This window comes from Cavia porcellus, unplaced genomic scaffold (genome assembly GCF_034190915.1).
Source record: "Cavia porcellus strain 051 isolate PalLab524CR breed Dunkin Hartley unplaced genomic scaffold, mCavPor4.1 scaffold_26, whole genome shotgun sequence".
Taxonomy (NCBI): domain Eukaryota; kingdom Metazoa; phylum Chordata; class Mammalia; order Rodentia; family Caviidae; genus Cavia; species Cavia porcellus.
Window position 1 is genome coordinate 45,181,064 of NW_026947509.1, and position 19,347 is coordinate 45,200,410.

Below are 19,347 nucleotides of genomic sequence, written 5' to 3' on the forward strand. Positions count from 1 at the left end.
AATTTGCTAAACATACAAGTTGTATCTTATAATTTTTAAGCAAATCAGACAAAGAGCCAATGCTGTCACATCTGGAGACCTTTGAAGAGCTTGCAATTGCTTATCCGCATCAGAAAATACTCCTGTGTTTTTAAACAGCGGCAGTCACTTTGCCTTAAAATTAACTAAAGGGATATTCAGTTTCTGCCATGTTGGGGTTCAAATAGGATTCCATCTTCTGTGGTTTAGGCTATTGTGGGAATGGGGCTGTACTGGGGTTCAGGCCACTGAGCTCTGCACAGGCCCTTGCGTTTAGAGGGGACCATGTGCCTCCGCTCTTTTCCAAAAGGTGCCCTGTGCATAGCAGCCATTTACAAATCAGCTTCCTGTGTTGAGAGCCCTGCTTGGACCCTGTAAGGTCTGGGCTGTTTATATTTATAATCCCACAGAGAAGTTATTAGAGTTCCAATGCATTAATCTGAGCCTACCGCTTTCAGTGCAACCCATGGCGGAAATAAAGACACTAAGGCATATTTGTGATTGTGGGGAGCCAAGGGGTCCTAAGTCCAGCTAGGGTGATGGTTAACCAGAACAAATGCCTCGACCCAGGGCTGAACGTGAGTTTTATTATTTTGTGAAGAAGAGAGTGGCTTGAGGATGAGCAGCTGTGAGAATGGAGGGAAATACATGAGTGCCATGAGCTGGGCTAGGTAGGAGACCTGGAATCAGCTCTGCAGTGTGCAGAGAGAGCGAGATGCAGAAGGAGTAACACAGTTGAGGTAGTGTCTACTGTTAGGGTCAGTGCTTCAGCTCTGCTCTGCAATCTTTTGTGCCCTGGGAAGTCACAGCCTCTTATCTCGAGGCTTATCCCAGGACCCCAGGCGACAGCAAGGAGCATGGTTCTCCCTCCTGTCTGGCTCTGTATTCTTTTTGGGAGCTACGGGGCAGGGCAACGCTGACCTGTCTCCTTGCTTCAAAGACATCAGCACCTTGGCTAGGCCGATTTGCATTGTTTAAAGTCCCAGCCAGCTCTGTACCTATCAGCCCACGGAGGTAGGGCCAGGTCTAGCCATGGCAGAGATGATCGATTTTCTTTCAAGGAGCTTCGTCCAGGTGGTGCCCTGCACCCCGGGCCAGGGTGCTGAGGCAGAACAGGCTGTTCAGTCCCCTGAGACAACGCTGGTCACTGTCACGTGAATTCACTTGTTGTTAGTCTCTGTGTCTTGTGCACGTGGTACCGTTTGTCCCAACAGCACAAACCAGAGTCTCAAGCTCACATTTCCGGTAATTTTGATGCCACTGCAGGTTTTTTGATTGTTGTCATTGTTACAGTGGTGGCCAGGCCTGACGGCACAGGCCTCTAATCCTACTCAGTAGAGGGTGGAAGCCGGATCATCATCAGTGGGAGTCCAGCCTGGGCACCTTCATGAGATCCAGTCCCAAAATACACAGGTGGAACTGGCTGGGGAACACAGCTTCGGGCCTACTCAGGACCAAGGTTCAATCCACAGGGCTGCCAAAAAGCAATCCAATCCCAGAAAGCCATGCACAGCAAAATTTACCATCCTGACCACTGTGGGCGCAGGCCACTGGCCTTAAGTATGTTTACACTGTTGCATAAGGAACTGCACAATCCAGTTCCAGAAGTTTCTAAACTTGCAAAATGGAAACTCAGTGCCTGTCAATCACCGAGTCCCCACACCCCCATTCCAGGGCCTGGCAGCCACCAGGGTTTCTTACCTATCTTGTTTTCTTTCCATGCTGGTGATTGTACTAGAGGTGAACGCCCCTCAGCTGGGAGACGGCCCTCACCCTCAAGGGGCTTTCACGGTAGACTTGCACCGGACACATCCTTCTCTGAGTGCTTATTTCACTCAGCATAATGTTCTGTTTTGTCCATGTGGTCCAAATGACCTTTTTTGGGGCTTAATAGCAATCTTTTGTATTAGAATACTATTCCTTTCATTCATGCATTTATCTGTGGATGGGCCCTTGGGTGGCTTCTCCATCTTACATCCATCTGCAAGTATGTTTTTGGGAATTTCCTATCTGTAAAGCTAGTTTAGTGTTTGTTTTCTAATCTCTAGAGTATTCTTATCCCAAAGATTATCCAGCCCAATCTGTTATCCATCCATCTATCATCTGTCATCTGCCTTTCATATATCCATCGAATCGCATCTCTTTTCCTAAGGATTCTTCTGTCCTTACCATGTCCCTATTGGGTGGTTATTAATAAGTATAGATCTTCATGTTATAGATGAAGAAAGCCGATGCTGCAGGGTTTTAAATGGATTTCCCAGGAGTAAATGATGAGAAAAAATGCAGAGTCAGACCCTCTGCTCAAACCCTCCGGCCCCGCTACTTGATAAAATATTAGTTCCTAGGTTTATCCGGATGCACAGAATCCAAGCCTGCGTGGAGCGGCCTGGGCACTGCTCAGCATCCGCACCGCATTTTAATTTAACCTGAAACTCGTTTCTGGAGTCCTGAGATTACGTTACAAATAGTTTGGAGGAGAGTTTCCAGGTTGTCTGAGACCCGGGTGTCCTGAGCGCCAGGTGCTGGAATGTCACAACAGACTTCCAAGTGACTTCTCTGAAGGACGATCTTTTTTTTTTTTTTAATGTTATGCTTCAAAATCATTAAAATGACTGCTGTGTAGAATCAGCACAGTAGGTTAAAGAGCATTTTACAGTGAAAAGATGAAGCTGGCCCTGGTTTGGGGTCTTGGGAAAACCTTTGGCTTCTCAGAACCTTGTTCCCCATCAGTGGTTTCTTCATCTGTAAAATGGGGGTATCAATGTCCCATGCAAAGGACTATTGTGTGTTAGAAATAAACACGTATGTTTTACCACATGGCAGATGTTTAATAATTGGTAGTTCTTATAATAATAGTAAATGAAATTGCCCGCTACGTGTGGACCCTGGCCCTCGGCAGTGCTCGTGGTGAGGTAAGAGTCCACTGAAAGCAAGATTGGAAGCTGAACCGTGGAAAACGTGTGCAGAGAACCTCCCATAGCTCTCTCCTGGGATGGGGGCTGCAATATTTTTAAAAGGATTTAAAATGAAAAGAGAAATGAGCAGCAGTGTCCGCTAGGTGGTGCTGATCCATCACGAAAGTACCAGCGCGATGCTTGTTATTTTGGGGGTGACTTCCTTCTGGTTTGAACTTTGCAGGAATAAGAGCAAATCTGCTCTTATCCCCGGATGTCTGGGGGAAATGACCAGGTGGAAAGAGGCTTCTTAGCAGGACTGAGAGCCTGCGAGGTCCGCCTGGGCTCGGGTTTGCTTTAGCTGCAAACAGGAAGTAGAGTCAGGCTAACTCTTAATTCATTTTCTGAGAGCTGATGGCGCTGTGACTGCTTTGACAGGTGAAAAAGCATTTCTGACAGCACCGTAGGGGAACGTTCAGCCTGGGGCGCTCGTGCTAGCCCCTCCGGGGACCCTGCATGGGGCCAGAGCATGAGAGGACCCTGAAATATGGCTGCTAATGACTGTAGCCAGAATAGCCGTTAGTGAGTGTGACACTGCATTTCTCAGCTCTGCCCTCCTTTCCACCCTCTGCCTAGGCAACCTACTTTTCTTTCAGCATGAGAAGTGATAGCATCTGGGAAGTGAATCTGATGAATTCTGTCTGGCAACCAACAGCTTTCTGCCTGCCAGATCCTGGGAGAGGAGACTGAGATGCTCCAGAGTTGGTTCAGGGCCAGGTATACCTGTCCTTGAGGTCTCGGGCGTGGGAGAAGCAGCCCGGCCAAACGTAGGTCTTGTGAGACACCGCTTCCTGAGTTCATTTCCATTTTGGCCAAGTGCAACTTCAGTTCCCAGGGGAAAGAATTCATGTGTATTAAAACGTCTCTGTTGCCGAAAGTTTTTGTGCCCTCTACTAAATCCTTCTGCCATCCATCCTTGTCTTCCAGCACATTATCAAACATGGTGTCATTGGGGGGTAACCATGGCAACGAAGCTTATTCAGAAATCACTGAACCTAGACAGTAACGGGGGAGGTAACCATGTGGAATTTCTTGTTGGAAACACACAAGGAGCCAATGAGTGTAACTCTTGTACAGGCTGAGAACTGCTCCTCATACACTAGGCACTGCACTATCTAAGGCATTTGATTCTTGCAAAAACCTCGGGAAGTGGTCTTCCTCCTCCTCAGAGTGGAGGGAACTGGCACAGAGGTTTCAAAGGCTTGGCGTTGGTTGTGCAGCGAGGTGGATTGCTGAACCCTGAAGCTGGAGTTCTGTCTCAGATATGGCCACCTCATAGGGCAAAGTAGAGAGGAGTCTTCCAACATCTGGGGTTCAGGCAGTGAAAGTGAGTCACAGAAATGTGGAACTCCTTCCAGGCAACAGCAGAGACCCCTATCCTCTGGCCCACCCCCATTAACACATTCCTGGGGTAAAAGTCTTAGAGTTCCCAAGATGACATCAATTCCTACCGCGGGTCTTGTGAGTATCATGTCCGTTTAGAGACGAAGTTGAGACCCTAAGAGGTTAAAGGCCCCTTGCCAAGGTTATCACATTATTCTGAAGAGTGAGACGTCCAATCCACCTCTATCTGTTAGCTTCCTGGATGTGATGCTTATAAAATGCTCTCTATCTGCATGTCTTTCCGTCTGCCTGTCTGTCTATCATCTAACTATTCATTCATCAATTGCCCTCCTGCCCCCGGCCTTTTTCACGCTGACCCTGAAGGAGTCAGCAGCTGCACTGTGATAGAACAAGAGGAGCAAAAGAGAGCACGGGGTGGAAGAGCTGGCAAAGGAGGTTCCCTGGCTTGCTCCCTGCCTCCCTGATTCTGGGGGAACCCTGCCTCGGGGGAGAGATGACTATTTGGAGACTACATCAAGGGCTTCCTAATAAGTGCAGGTGACCATCGTGCTCTGCATGTGCTGGTGATGCCCTTGCTGTCTGGGAGAGCAGAGCTGGCAGAGGTGTGAAGAAATGCGCGCCCAGCAGCTGAGCCGGCCCCTTCATTTGTTGGTCTCCCCCAGTGTGAGCCTTCCTGGGTGCGGTGCACTGGTAGGTGACTCCTTGCATCTCTTTTTGCCCCAGCACTGCAATAGCTCTCCGACACGCTCTGTGCTTCCCTTTTCACAGCTGGTGGGAAAGCATCCTTCACCCTCTTCTTCCAGGTTTCCCGTTTTCACTTTAGGGTCATCCCCAAAGAAAAAGGCTGTGTTCCCCATCAGTGGCAGGGAGGAGCTGCCAAACCCAGACCCTTTGGGTGGCTCCGTTGGGCTTCAGGTTGAGGTTGGAATCTGGAGAGAATAAACATTACAATGAGAAAAAAAAATATCTCAGACTGTAAGACATCCTCCTCCAACAGTGTTCGTAACAGAATATAACATTACATGGTGTGGGGCCCAAGCGAGATGTATTTGTTGGTAATTATCTGTGCTCGTCAGGGAAAGAGTTTTCCCTTTGTTTATTGTTTTAATCATGTTAACCAGCAGTGTAATGATAGGGTTGCAATGCTAACAACACGAAGAATGAGATGTCTAAGGCACAAGTTGTAGGCACCAATGCTAACCCTCAACTCTCACAGTAAAGGTGTGTGCACCTCAGGGTGAGGGCACAGGGTAGAGGGGAGTTCATCCTGAGGAGAGCATGATGGAGTGCCGAGGGGCCCCTCTTCCGCCCTTCAGGGGCAGGAGTATTCTGGTCACTCCCAAACTTCCTCCCCATCTCTCCTTCCCACAGAATGAGAATTAATCACTATCAAAGCTGCAGTGATCTTTTCTGCTTGTGAAAATTCACACAACTGCTTCCAAGAGACAATCTCCCTCTCCAAGATTCCAGAGCATTCCAGGCTCCCCAGGGCCTATGTGGAGTCACGGACACCCCTGGGTCCCACTGGACTCTGCAGCCAGGTTGGGTCCCATAGCTTACGACTTTCCCAAGGGCCTGATCTAACTGATAGGAAATGTGTTCTCTCCAATGAAAGATTTTCGAGTATTCTTGGTTGTGGCAAATCTTTCATATATGGCTTTGGTCTAAATAAATGGTTAAAGGGGGTTTGGTTCAGCAGCGTAAGTGCCTGCCTGGCAAGTATGAGGTTGTGAGTTCGATTCCTGGTATCAAAAAGAAAAAAAAAAAAAAAAAAAACAAGCCCTCCCAGGTCACATGGGTGAATGAAGTGGTTAAGACTTGAGTTCCTCTCTTTCATTGCGTAGATGTGTTAGCTTTCTGTGGCTATGACCAAATATGTAAGAGAATCTGCGTGACAAGGAGAAAGGTATATTTAGCAGTGGTTTCAGTCCATGGTCCCTTGGCTCTGTTGCCTTGGGCCTGTGACAGCACAGCTCACCATGGTAGGAGCAGGTGGCAGAGAAGGTCCATTTGCCCCAAGGTAGCCAGGCCCACACAAGGGCCTTGGGAGGACACTTCTAAGCTATAGAAGCAGAGATACAGACATAATTTTCTCTGAAGACTCAAAAACTAACTGTATATCTAAAACAAGGGCACGCATTTTGAATAAGGACAGCGTTGTGGGTATGAATGTTTGGTGAGTCCCCCATGAAGAGTGTTTGGAGTCCAAACCCATTTTATATATATATATATAGAACACGTAAGTATAACAATAGCCACCATCTTTTAAACAGTTTCCTCAAAATTTAATTAAGTGAAGTACTCTAGACTTGAAGTCAGTTTTACCTTGCCAGTTGCATGAAGAAATCTAGACTTATATTTAGCGAAGCCACATGACTTGGAGCTATTTTAACTTTTAGATTTGATTCTGTAGCCACACACTATATATTACACAGCTTTGTAACAAACAGAAAACAAGCCGTTTGCAAACAAGTATCTCTATGCGTTACGCTAGGATGTGAAGGTGCCAGGACGTTATGTGAGTAACGTTTTCTACTTGGAAGTGAATTACATCGTGAATAAGAAAGGTCTCCTTTCTTGTATTTTGAGCAGTGCAGAGACAAGAGAGAGAAGAAATGCCACTCGACCTAGCAACAGAAGACCCCAGCCACTCTCTCTGTCACTTAAATTCTCTGGGTCTCGGTTTCCTCGGATGTAGAATAGTGAAGTTGGGACAGATTTGTCTGGATGTAAAGCTTTCTCTTCTTTACAGATACTTAGCCTAAGCCCAGACTTCCAGTTCCAGCCCCATTGCCCCAAACTGCTATTCCTACTCCTAGACTAGGTTGTCATCCCCAGACTAAGAATATGTAGTGCTTCGTAAATCAAGTTCAACATTAAATTGCCTTGCAAACAGAAAGTTTCACACACTCTGAACGTTGCTGCGTGGAATTAATGAGCTCCATATGCCTGACCTCTGGAAAGAAGTGATTCTGGGAACCGTAGCTGGGGAAGCGACCGAGGGCATCAGCATCTGGTGTGAGTTACTTGGAGGGAAGGAAGCCGACTGCATTTTTGTATGACTGCCAAGCTTGGAAAGGTAGAAACACTCTGCAATCTGTGAGCTCACCTTCTGAGGTCCTGCTGACAGTTTTCCAGCATTTTCCTCCCTCATCAGGAAGTTGCGGAGGAGGGCGGATGCTGGCTTCCTTCCTGCAGCTCTCCCAAGCTTCCCATGCCCTTGAGGACATCGGGTCTTAGGTCTGCTCCAGGAGACAGGTTCGTGACTTTTGATGCAACATCTGTCCTTGCTTTAATGTAGTCTGCTATGCTGAAAGGATCCTGCCTCAAACACAGAACGGACAGTGCTACTCTTGTCCTTTATTTAAGAAGTCCAGGACTGCTCGCTGCTCATGTATGCACCGCCAGGTTGCACCCGAGTCCAGTTTGAGGTTCCTTGGATGGGAGTTTTTACTCCCCATCCTTGACATCCCATGCTCCAACAGTTTGGAAGCATCCACTGGCTTTTATGTCTTGCTCTTCGGAGCCTTTGCGCTGACAATCTTCCTCTGCAGAGGCCCTGTCACCTCGCCTCCCCTAGTGTTCCTGCATTAGTGCAACCGGGCGATGCTTCCCTGAGATGTCCCTCTCAGTCCGTCCTGCCTGCCTCTTTGCAGTCAGGCTTTGCCATCTCTGTCTTCTCATAACTTGTAGATAGAGACAATGACCAGGCAGGCTCATTGGGGCTGCAGGCTCCTCTCTGAACACGCTGGAGCACCTCTCACGAGGCAGAGTGTGTCCGACTCTTCCTTCAGTCATTGAAGCGGACTACAGTGGCCTCTAGTATTTGTTGAATGAAGAAAGTGAAAGAAGGAAAGAAGAAGGGAAGAAAGAGAATGAAGAAGGAACAGAAGGAGGCATGGGAATTCTGGAAGTCTCAGTGTTTTGAAGATTGCTCACTGTGTGTCTCTGATGACCTCGGATACCCCACCTCCCGTCGGTCAGAGGCTCACGCTCTACCAGGCTTCCATCCTTTGTAAAGATGAATGTTCAGGGGTAGGGACAGCAAGGTTCCTCTCACTGGAGGAATCTGCTGTGAAACAGGGCAGAAAGAAATATCCCAGGAGACCTGTGCATCTTTACAAAATGCTCTGAAATGTGTTAAGCCTTGTGGGTGGACCCTGGTCTTGGATATATTTTGACTATAGTCATTTTCTGTATCACTGTTTTGGAAAAAAAAAAGTCTCCCAAGTGAGAAAAGCAATAATTTAGGTCTTCCTTTACAGACAGGACTGACTTCTGAACCTTTTGTTTCTAGCTTTGTATCAATTTATTTCCTGAACACCAAATTCATAAACCATGACCTTGCTTCATGATACCAGATTCTGAAAATAGAGGCTGCAGGTGCTGATATTTTGGAGATACCATTGGGTTTTTTGAAATAAAATTGAGGATAATTGAGTTAAGACACAGTAGTTTTCAAACACATTGTCTCTGGATTAACAGATAAATTGTGATTCAAGTCTAGCACACCTGTGAGATGGAGTGGCAAAAGTCAACATCCAGGTTTCATAGATGACGAAGCTGATACAAATGACCAAGTCACAGAGCCAGAACACAGTGACACAGACCAAAGCAACCTGTGGGTCCCCCTCAATTCCGAGTACTTATAAACAAAAAGCCCACTATGCTGTGACACATTTGGCTACTTTGCAAGAGCCCAAGCTCCCAAGGCAATACATAGTGGGCCCCCCAAGGAGACCCTCAAGGTCATTTCCATGCTACTTAGCATCCATGAGAGAGGATGAGATCAGGAAAGGAAAACAATGGAAACTGACCATTTGTTTGATTAAAGTTCTGATGCAGAATGAACTGAAATTACCTGGAGGGAGAGGTGGATTGTGAGACTATAGTTTTTCTTGTTTTGTTTTGGGTTTTGAACTCTTGATTACCCACTTTCTACATTCTCAGGGAGATTCGAGAGCAGAGATTCAAATATTTTGATACTGAAAAATGTCATGGGTCCATTTGTGGATACCTGGGTGATCTTTAGAAAAGGTGAGGATGATCAAACATACTAACAACTCAGTTAAAAGCCATGGAAAATTTAAAATTCAGTAAATCGAGTGTTCCTTGGTAAGCCTGCTCCTGTGGGAATAATGGAATTTGAGGGTTTAAAACATAGCTTGTTTTGAAGTGATGCATGAGTTCCCAAAAATCTTGTTTAACATATTGCTGGGATAATGCATATGAGGTGGTTAAAAATGGAAATAGAGAAAAAAAAAAAAAAAAAAAAAAAACCTCCCCAACACCCTTAGAGGAATTTGCAATTCATAAAGTTACTGCCAATTTTGCATTATAGTTGCCATGGTAACCATGCTAGGCTTCTGCTCAAATGTTTCTCAGAAGGGGAAGGAATAGTATATAATAAGCTCTTCAAGTGTAATTTTTTTATTGTGGTTGAATTAGTGTGTAATTCTTATGTGAGCATTTTAGTAATCCGTGAATGTGCACTCCAGTTATGATTCTGATTTCTTATCTCCGTGTGTATAAGCAATGCATGAAAAGTTGTTGCCTACTATCAGTACTTGCTAATTAATTATAAAAATAATAACAAAAAGCATTATCAACAGTAATTAATTATCAAAGCAAAAGCAAATAAGCATTTAAGACGCGACTGTAGCGAATTTCCCAGACCCAAGCACTGGCTGGCTTACTGATCTCAGATGCTGTCAGCCCAGCTTTCAGGCTCATGCATGAGTTCCCTTTTCCCCCTTCCATGCTTTTCCTCAAAAAAGCCCTACATATTGAATAAATGAGGTATCAGACAGAGTCAGACCAATTAAGCCAAAATAATCCTTTCATTTGGCCACTTAGGTAGAGAGGTATTTTTAAAAGGTAATTGAATTTTTTTTTTTAACCTTATGCAGCTTTCGTGGAGTCAGCCCAGCTGCTGAGGATGAGCACTGTGCATCTGAACATGCAGTGAAGGCTGCTAGGGTTTGGCACCGCCTGGGCTCATTCTGAGTAGAGAAGAGAGGTAGGCTCGGGATCGGATCTGAATTTACACTCCCACATTTTACTCACTGAGGCCTCAGACAAATCAGCTGTGTTATTTGTTTTCCATTATGGTAACAAAATAGCAGAGGCTGGTACTTTATAAGAAAAGAGGTTTATTTAGCTCATGGCTTCCAAGGCTGAATTTCTAAGCACCATGGTGTGGGGTCTGGAGAGGGCACTGCAGGCTGCATCACCTCATGGCAGGAAGTGTCATGGCAGGCCTGCATGTGCAGGGAGCGCTTGAGAGCGGAAGCCAGAGAGCAGGGAGGGCTGGGGCTCACTCTACCTAATGAGTCTCCCTTAGAAACTGTATCAGGTTAGGTGGTCCCCTTTCACTAGGCGTTGTCATAGTGAAGGTTCCACACCACCTTGCAGCATGGCCATAGTGAGGATCATGCTTCTAGGACACGAGTGCTTTAAGACATGCGGACCGTATGTAAACCACATACCTTGGGCTGGAGAGTCTTCATTTGTCTTAAGTAGATAATCACATTTTTGTCGCAGTGTTTGTAAGAATTAGGGATTATTGGAAATTAAGCAGTTCAAAGTTTGCCAGGCTTTTCCAGTTTCCTATGACTGCATTCACAAATCACCACAAACTAGGTGGCTCAAAATAATGTGTATTTGCTATCTTACATTTGCTAGGGTCACACGTCCAAAATTGGTCTGACTGTACTGAAATTAAGGTGTGTGGGCAGGGCTCCCTGCCTTCCTGGGATCTCTAAGAAACTGAGTTTTATTTTCATCTCCAGCTATTGAAGCCTGCTTGCATTCCTTGGCTTGTGGCACCCTTCTTCCATCTTCAAAGCCAGCAGTGGCCCGTCAAATCCTCTTCTCTCTCTCTGTGTTTTTTTGTTTCTCTGTGTGTCACTTAGACACTGACTTTTCTGCCTCCCTTTTCACTTTTATTTGCGGGGTGGGGACCAGGGATCGACTTCACCATCTCATGCTCACTACACAGGTGCTTATATGGCTGAGCTAAATCCCTGGCCCATCCCTTTTTACTTTTAAGGTATTTGTGGTTAAACTGTGTCCTCTCTGTCAAATCAGAATAATTTCCCTAATTTAAATTCAGTTAATTAACAACTTCAATTCTATCTGCAGTCTGGAGGTATTTATCTTTCCACATCAACTTTACAACAAATTTGTCAATATCTGTGAAATAACTCACTGAGACTTTTACTGGACCTCTGTGAAATCTAGAGATCAAGTTGGGAAGAACTCACGCCTTGATAATAGTGTTCTCCTGTGCAAGAATACAGAGATCTCATTATTTATTTTGTTGCTAGTTGATATCTTTATCAAAATTCTGTAGTTTTCCTCACAAAGTTATACATTTTTGTTGGATTTATTCCCCCATATTTCATTTGAGAATTATTTATGTAAATGACAACATACTTTTAATTTCAAATATCATTTGTTCGTTGCTGGTATATGGGAAAGCTTTTGCCTTGTATTGTAACTCTGTGCTGTAAGAGCTTATGAGACCCAGTATTTTGCTGTTGTGGTTGATTCTTTTGTATTTTCTACATAGATGATTATGGCATCTACAAACAAAGATAGTTTTATTTCTTCCTTTCCAACCAGGATATCTTTCTCTCTCTTTTTTTTTTTTTTTTTTTTTTGATGCATTACTTAGGACTAAAATTTGCTGTTAAAAAGCAGTAGTGAGAAGGTGCGTCCTTGTTTTAGTCCTCATCTTAACAGGTGTTTTGAGTTAATTAGCAGCCAAATTCTATTTGCAGCTGGAGTTCCTCCTTAGCATGAACTTTGATACATTTGTGGTTCTTGAGGATTGGAATATCTTTGGGAGTGAAAAATCAGTAAAGACGAAGAAATAACTGATTTTTTTAATCATCCACCACCATCATCATTATTTGTATTATTAATGATAGTTTTCTTGTCCCACCTAGAAAGGAATTAATAGGATAGAGAGAGCTGTCCCCTCCTGAGCTGTCTTAGCACGAGTTGGCATGCCTAGAGTTCTTTGTTACCTCTGTAGTTGGACCATCACCTTTAAATGGTTCAGGTGGGCTCATAGTTGGAACCCACATCTGGAGAGCCAAATGGAGACAGAGTTTCATGTCCCCAATGTTTTTAATTATGAGAGTCTTTATTTCATTCACATTAACGTTTAAAATTTGTTTTTCCCAAATGCCCTCATTTCAGAAGGCTAAGAATTCCCTTCCAGAGGAAGAGCTCGGAGCACGCAATGATTGAGTCTGGAGATGGGAGTGGAGTCGGTGGTGCCCTTCCAGGAGACCATGTGTCTCCAGGGTAGGGTGCAGCTAGCACCTGCCAGCCCAGGGGAAACGAAGCCGGAGGCAGTGGCTGCTCTGTGCCTGCACTGCAAGCAGCAGGAGCAGGAATAATCTCACAGCAGGGGTGTCGGTTAGTTTGAAGGAAACATTCTGGTCGGTGCCCTGCCCTGGAACACTGTGTCCGGGGAAACCACGAGAACTGTTGCCTGGAGGTCTCCTCTGCTGGGATGGGCTGGGTGTGGCCCTGGGTAATGCGAGGTGGACAGTCCAGAGGCCACCCACGTCCTCTCTTTCCTGGTGAGTCAGTGAACATCCTCAATCTCTCTCCCGGTTTCCCTCCCCTTCCCCTCCCTCCATCAGAATTTCCTCCTAGGTATAGTGTGGATCACTGCTCTCCTAGATCTTCAGGGCAGGCAGGCGACTGGAAACCCTTCTTTCTCGTGTATTGCCCCCTGACTTAGAATCTCTCTTGCTTCCCTTATTAAGTTGTACTTTGGGGGAGCAACTTCTTCATGATGCTGTCCGGTGCTCTGATCATGTTGTGAGAAGGCTTCTTTCTATTTCTCTGTCACATGTACATGGGTTTCCTCTCCTGGCTTTTGTTTCTTGTCTGTATCTTTTAAAACCTTTGTTTCTGTAATTTAGACTCTCTTCTGCTATTCTCACTTTTCTGGACTAGTTATCTCTCCTCTTTGATTTAGTCAGTATATTTTACCAAAAGAATTGAATGTTGATGCTTTCACAAGCACTATCCCTCTTCCGAGTTCATTTTTTCTGACTTGGCTTGCATGAGAAGAATGTGTGTGAATTCCCGATTTGTGCATTAGCAAAGAACAGTGTGACCTGAAGACAGAGGTGACTGTTTTTTTCTTTAAAGAGATTTGTTCACAGTGAGTACACAACACACCCTTATTTGAATTTCCTCTCCATCCCACTGCCTCTGCCGTGTGTATTTCATTCTCCTGGAGAAGAAAGGACATGAAAGAAAGAGTTCATGATTGTGTCAACTTTATTTTACCCCAGTCAACTCTCTTGGAGATACAGGTTACCCTTCCTGCTGCACAAAAAGAGGTAAATGTTACTGTGTAAGGTATACAGGAAAGAGGATGTTTCCACTCTGTTATCCCATGTTCTTGAGAGAAGGGATAGAGGATGAGACTCTTCAATGTGTATATTCAATAGTGTTGTAGTCAGGGGTTGTACACAGAGAACAATTCAGATCAGGACATGGAGTTTATAATATTTTTATAATGGTCACTGGAAGTTAACACAGGAGAATGCAGGAAATCCATCCGCAACACCAATGACATAGATTATTTAGTCAAGAGTGTAAACCCCACGGCAATGTCCCACATGAGTCCAGATAAAAACCCAAAGCTCAGGACAACACCTCCACGAGTCCAACTGGAGGTCCAGAGCCCACAAGAAGGACTCACGCCAGTCTCTTTTACGGATTCGTGCCAGGAAGACCCAAGGGTCAGCGGTGGAAGCCAGAAAGTCCATGCCAGCAGGATAAAGGAGCTGTGCTAGTGGGATGAGGGTTCTGCACTGGAGCCGAGAAGTCACACTCACAACAAAGAGCAGGGCTGTCCTGAAAGGCACCACAGCTGTCTTCAGCGACACAGAGGCCCCGAGCTCCTCCGACAACAAGCACAGTCGGGTACGTGCCAGGAAGCAGCGTGACGAGTTCATCCTGGAGACCAGGCAGCACATATCTTCCCCTCCGGAGCCAGGAAGCAATGCTCAATGTGAAGACCAGAGCTTCTCCAGGAGAACCAACAGCTCAGACAGCAACTCGTAGGAGAACCAACAATGCCTCCATAACGCCTCAATCCCTCTCCACACCTCTCTTCTTCTCCACATATTTATCCTGGCAACCCTTCTCAGGTGGAGCATCTTCTCTCAATGCATGCTGATATAATCCAGCTGGCGTTAAGCTGACCACTAGTTATCAAACCATAACAAATAGTAAACTAGTCTAATGAACAAGATGATATTTAAATATAAACACAATAATTATTTTAAATTCCATCTAAAAGATTAATGTCAGAGACTTTGATTTGCATAATATCTATTCCTCTGTATGAGTCTCAGTGAAGATCTCACATTTTTCTGGAGGACATTTTCAAGGATAGACAAACAGAAATAGAAAATTTTGTTGTCCTCTAAAGTTTTTGCCTAACACTGCCAGAACATTTTCCATGGCTTTGTCAAAGGTTAGCATTGATCCTGGGGCTTGCAATATTGTTGCTGCTGGAATAAGGAACCTGCATTTAAGATCAGTGGTGTTCCTCTGCTGACTTAACCTTATTTTGTAAGAAGAAAGAATTGGAAATATTAACATGTTCTTGGTACAAATGTGCGGGAAAATTTGGCTCAGTAGCAAAGGAAGCCTTGTTAGAATTAAACAAGAATCCTCCCTTTAGAAAATTTTTGACTTTCATCATGGAAGGATTTTGAAGAACTCAGCCTGAGAGTGGCTTGGTAGACCCTGTGAACTTGGGCTGGTTTCTGTTTTTATAAGATATTGCATTAGTTCTTGTGGAAATTTTTGGACAAATGTTTTCTTGCTGTCATCATCAAAATAAGAGTTGAATTACTAATGACTTGCCTCTGGTAAGATCTCCATAAACTAGCTTCATTAATCCATCCATCCACTATCTATCCATCCATCTATCCATCCATCCATCCATCCATTCATCTCTCCATCCATCCATCCATCTCTCCATCCATCCATCCATCCATCCATCCATCCATCCATCTGTCCACCCATCCATGCATCCATCCATCTCCATCCATCCATCCATCCATCCATCCATCCATCCATTTGTCTATCCATTGATCTATCCATCCATGTATCCATTCATCCATCCATCCACCTATCTATCCATCTATCCATCCATTCATCCATCCATCTGTCCATCCATTGATCTATCTATCTATCTATCCATCCATCCATCCATCCATTCATCCATCCATCTGTCCATCCATTGATCTATCTATTTATCTATCCATTCATCCATCAATCATCTGCCCATCCATCCATCCATCTATTCATCTATCCATTCATCCATCTATCCATTCGTCCATTCATCTATCTCTCCATCCATCCATGCATCCATCCATCCATCCATCCACTGACCTGTTCATTGGTTCAGCAAATACTTATGAACCTGCTATTATGTGTTAGGAGCAAAAGATAAGCATGAGTTAGCCTTTGCCATTGTAAAAACTGCTCCAATTTTCTACTCCTCCAGTCTTTTTCCTGGATAAATTTATACTGCTTTTCAATTTTGACTCTAGTCTTGGATACAAGACTTATTTTGGCCAGTGTGTTCTTGCTGAGCATGACATAAATGAAAGCTTGACAGCACTGGCAAAACCAATCTTCTTTTCATTCTTAATGACAACAATAACAAAAGTATCTGAGATAGCCCTGTTGGATGATTAGACTCTTGGAACAGAGGTGAGTTTCTCCAGCCAAGGACGTCCTCTATTAGTTGAAAACAAGCTGACCCCCACCAACATCAACACTTGTCCTTATATTGTAAAGTTGCCCACTGAACGAGAATGACCAGTCAGCTGAGAATAGCCTAATCAGCTGTTTCAAAGGGATGAGTGTGGATTACTTTTCATTTTATGCCACCTGCACGTTGAGGCTGGTTTGCTGCCAGCTTTATTGTCGGAACAGTTCATGAGACAGGTCCAACATCTCTTGTCTTAGTCTTTTCTCCTTGACAACCACACCTCCATTTTTCTTAAGATGTGTCTGTGTATCTTCCAACTCAGTGTTCTCACACATCCCACAATTATTTTTTTTTTTTTTTTGAAGAATGAAAAGGCTGCTTTGAGTGTTTGTCTCTGGTGGGTTCATGCTTCTAGAAGACTTGGATTGAAACTGGAAATGTCTTATGAGGGCCTGGAGAAGGATTTACTTGCTTCTTTGCCATTTATTTGGTGCTTGGATGCCAACTCTGTATGAGTCTCAGTGTTAGATGTGAAGATCTCACATTTTTATGGAGGACATTTTTAAGGGTAGACAAACAAATAGAAATGGAAAGTACTAATACAGAACAATGAGCAATATTTTTATCTTCAAATCAGAGTGGGGGGGGCTTTTAATGTACTTCTAAGAAATACTAAAATAGTACTGATTCATGTAACCATTTATTAAATGCACGTTGAGCACACAAGATGGACAAAACACTAAACTAGATGCTTGGGATGGTAAAGACCCAAGTCCTTCCAGCACTTACAATCTAGAAGGAGACATCGGTATACAAAATTAATACAGAACAGAGTGAATGGTCTATTAAAAGAGATGTTAAAATATAATTTAAACACAGAGCAATTAATTCTTATTAGGAAAATCGTGGAATGACTAAAAAGCAACAGAACTTAATCTGGACTTTCTTTTGGGACCAAGAAAGCTGAAGGCCCCCCCCACACACACACAGAGGGAGAGCGCCAGGAATAACGGGGCCTGTGTTCTGGGGTCTCCCCCTGTCACTTTCAGTGTTCTTACCTCCAGCTTGAGCAGAGTGACTGTAAATGATCTTCCAGTTTTAAGGCTCCGAGTAATCTAATTAAACTGCCCATCGTGTGCTTAAACTCAATAGAGTGGCCAATAACTTCTGCTACACACAGGCTGCCGTGGGCTTGGGCTCTGAGGGACGCCATGGAAAGTCTGTCGTTGGAGTGACAGAATTCATAGCTCATGCTGAGAAGCGTGTGGGGTGGGCTTGCAGGGAATTTCTGCAGCAGAGGAGAGGGGGACAGGCAGACACAGTGCTGCCAACTCCCTTGGTTCCTTTTCTCGTTGCTGAGACAAAACACCAGTGCCCAAAGGTAAAGGAGGAAAGGTTTATTTAGCTCACAGTCTGCAGAGGTTTCGGGTCATACTTGGCTCATCCCAAGGCAGGGTGGCTTGCAGAGGGGCAACTGTTCATGGCAGCAGAAGACAGCAAAAGCAGAATATCTCACCCGGACTGCTGGGGTTTGGGCAGTGCCAAACCGGGGAGTGGACCAATGCAGTGGTCACCCATCCTTAATCCCAGCACCCTTCATCCTAGCAGTGAGCCGTGACTCAGTCACACACTCTAGATCGGTCCCATCTAAGAGTGCAGGAGGCTTAGGAACCACCCATAGCACCCACTCAATCCCACGCCATGACATGGGTGAGTAAGTGAGATTCTTGTGCTGTCTCCCCTTTGTCTTCCTCATATCTGCAGCACGCTGTTTTATAAGTCCCTCTTTGACTCTTTCTGCCATAGCCATTCATTGAGGGAGTTACAAGTGGATTATAAAACTAGGCTGAGTGTGAAGTAACCTGCTAGCTGTCTGCCTGGCATTTGCTCTGCCCTCTTCCCTAGAAATACACCACTTGAGGCAGCACGGTGCTCCAGCAAGCAGCTCCGTGGCACTGAGATTCGTGGGCTTGGGACTTAGGAGAGGCCAGGGTGGGATACACTGCAGTGACAGGAGCGAGGTCAAGAAGAGCCTTCTTCCCTGCCTTCCCTGTTTCTTGCTAGAAATAAAGGTTGTTGTCTGGAGACTCGGGGGCATTTTGTGGCTTTGAGGATGAAGTCATACACTAAGGACACTGGGGTTGCATTCCTGATGACTTTTTCTTCCTTCTTTCCTTTTTTTTTTTTAGTGTTGATGTTTTTTTTTCTAACTTTGTTTATCACGTGTTTTCACCGCATCATGATTACACTCATCGTGGGGAGCTGGAATGTGTTCATAATACATCTTAATTATATTTACTTTTCCTCCTCCTCTTCCCGCCTCTTCTCCTCCCTCCCTCCCCGCATCCTTCCCTTCCTCCTTCCACTTCTTAGTCCCTCTTCCATTTGCAAAAGGCCCTGATAATTTTGTACAGTGCAGTTGCAGAATTATCCTTGCACTCCCTGTCTTTAGATTCTTTTCTCTCTTTTGCTTACACTTGTTAGCTTTGTTCTCTGATACAAAACCGCAGCACCTTAGGGAAGTTCATCACTGTTACTGTTTAGATCTCAGCTGTCCCCCAAAAGTAGCACGTTCACAGGTGGGGGCTCTGGAAGGTGGCTAGGTCACAGGGCCACTCTGCTCATCAGCAGATTTAGTACGGGGATGAGTCCACAGCTGATTGTGCTGTTAGGAGGCAGGGCTCCCCCAGCTGGGGTGGTCCCTATGAGTGTGACCTGGAAGGGTGTAGGAGCACGTGATGTCCCAGGCGCCTGCCTTCTCTCTCTGCTTCCTGGGGTGAGCAGCTTTCTTCCACAAGGCATGTTCACCTGCCATTTCTACCTTGAAGCCAGACAATGTGGATTGAACCCATTGGAAACTGAGCCAATGTGAAACTCTCCCCGCCATGTTTTGGGTGTTAGGTATTTTTTCCAACGATGGAAAGGCTGACTAATGTACTTGCCGCTGCCCCAGTCATATTAGTGACATCAGCTTCGATTGGATATCAGAAAGTAGTCACACCTGAGTGCACCTTCCCTTCTAATCATTTGCACAAGACCCTATGTAACTAGTTCATATTGACAACGATGTTTTGCCAGTAACATTTATCAAATATCCATTTAGATGCTAGAGAGGGTTCCTTGCCTAATCTTGAAGTACTAGGAAGTCTTCATTAAGAAAGTCATGTGCTGTCTTAGTTACTTTATGCTCATCGCTGAGACAAAATACCTGAAGCCCAAAGTTGGGAAAAGAAAGGTTTATTTCTTACAGTTTTTGGAGGTTTC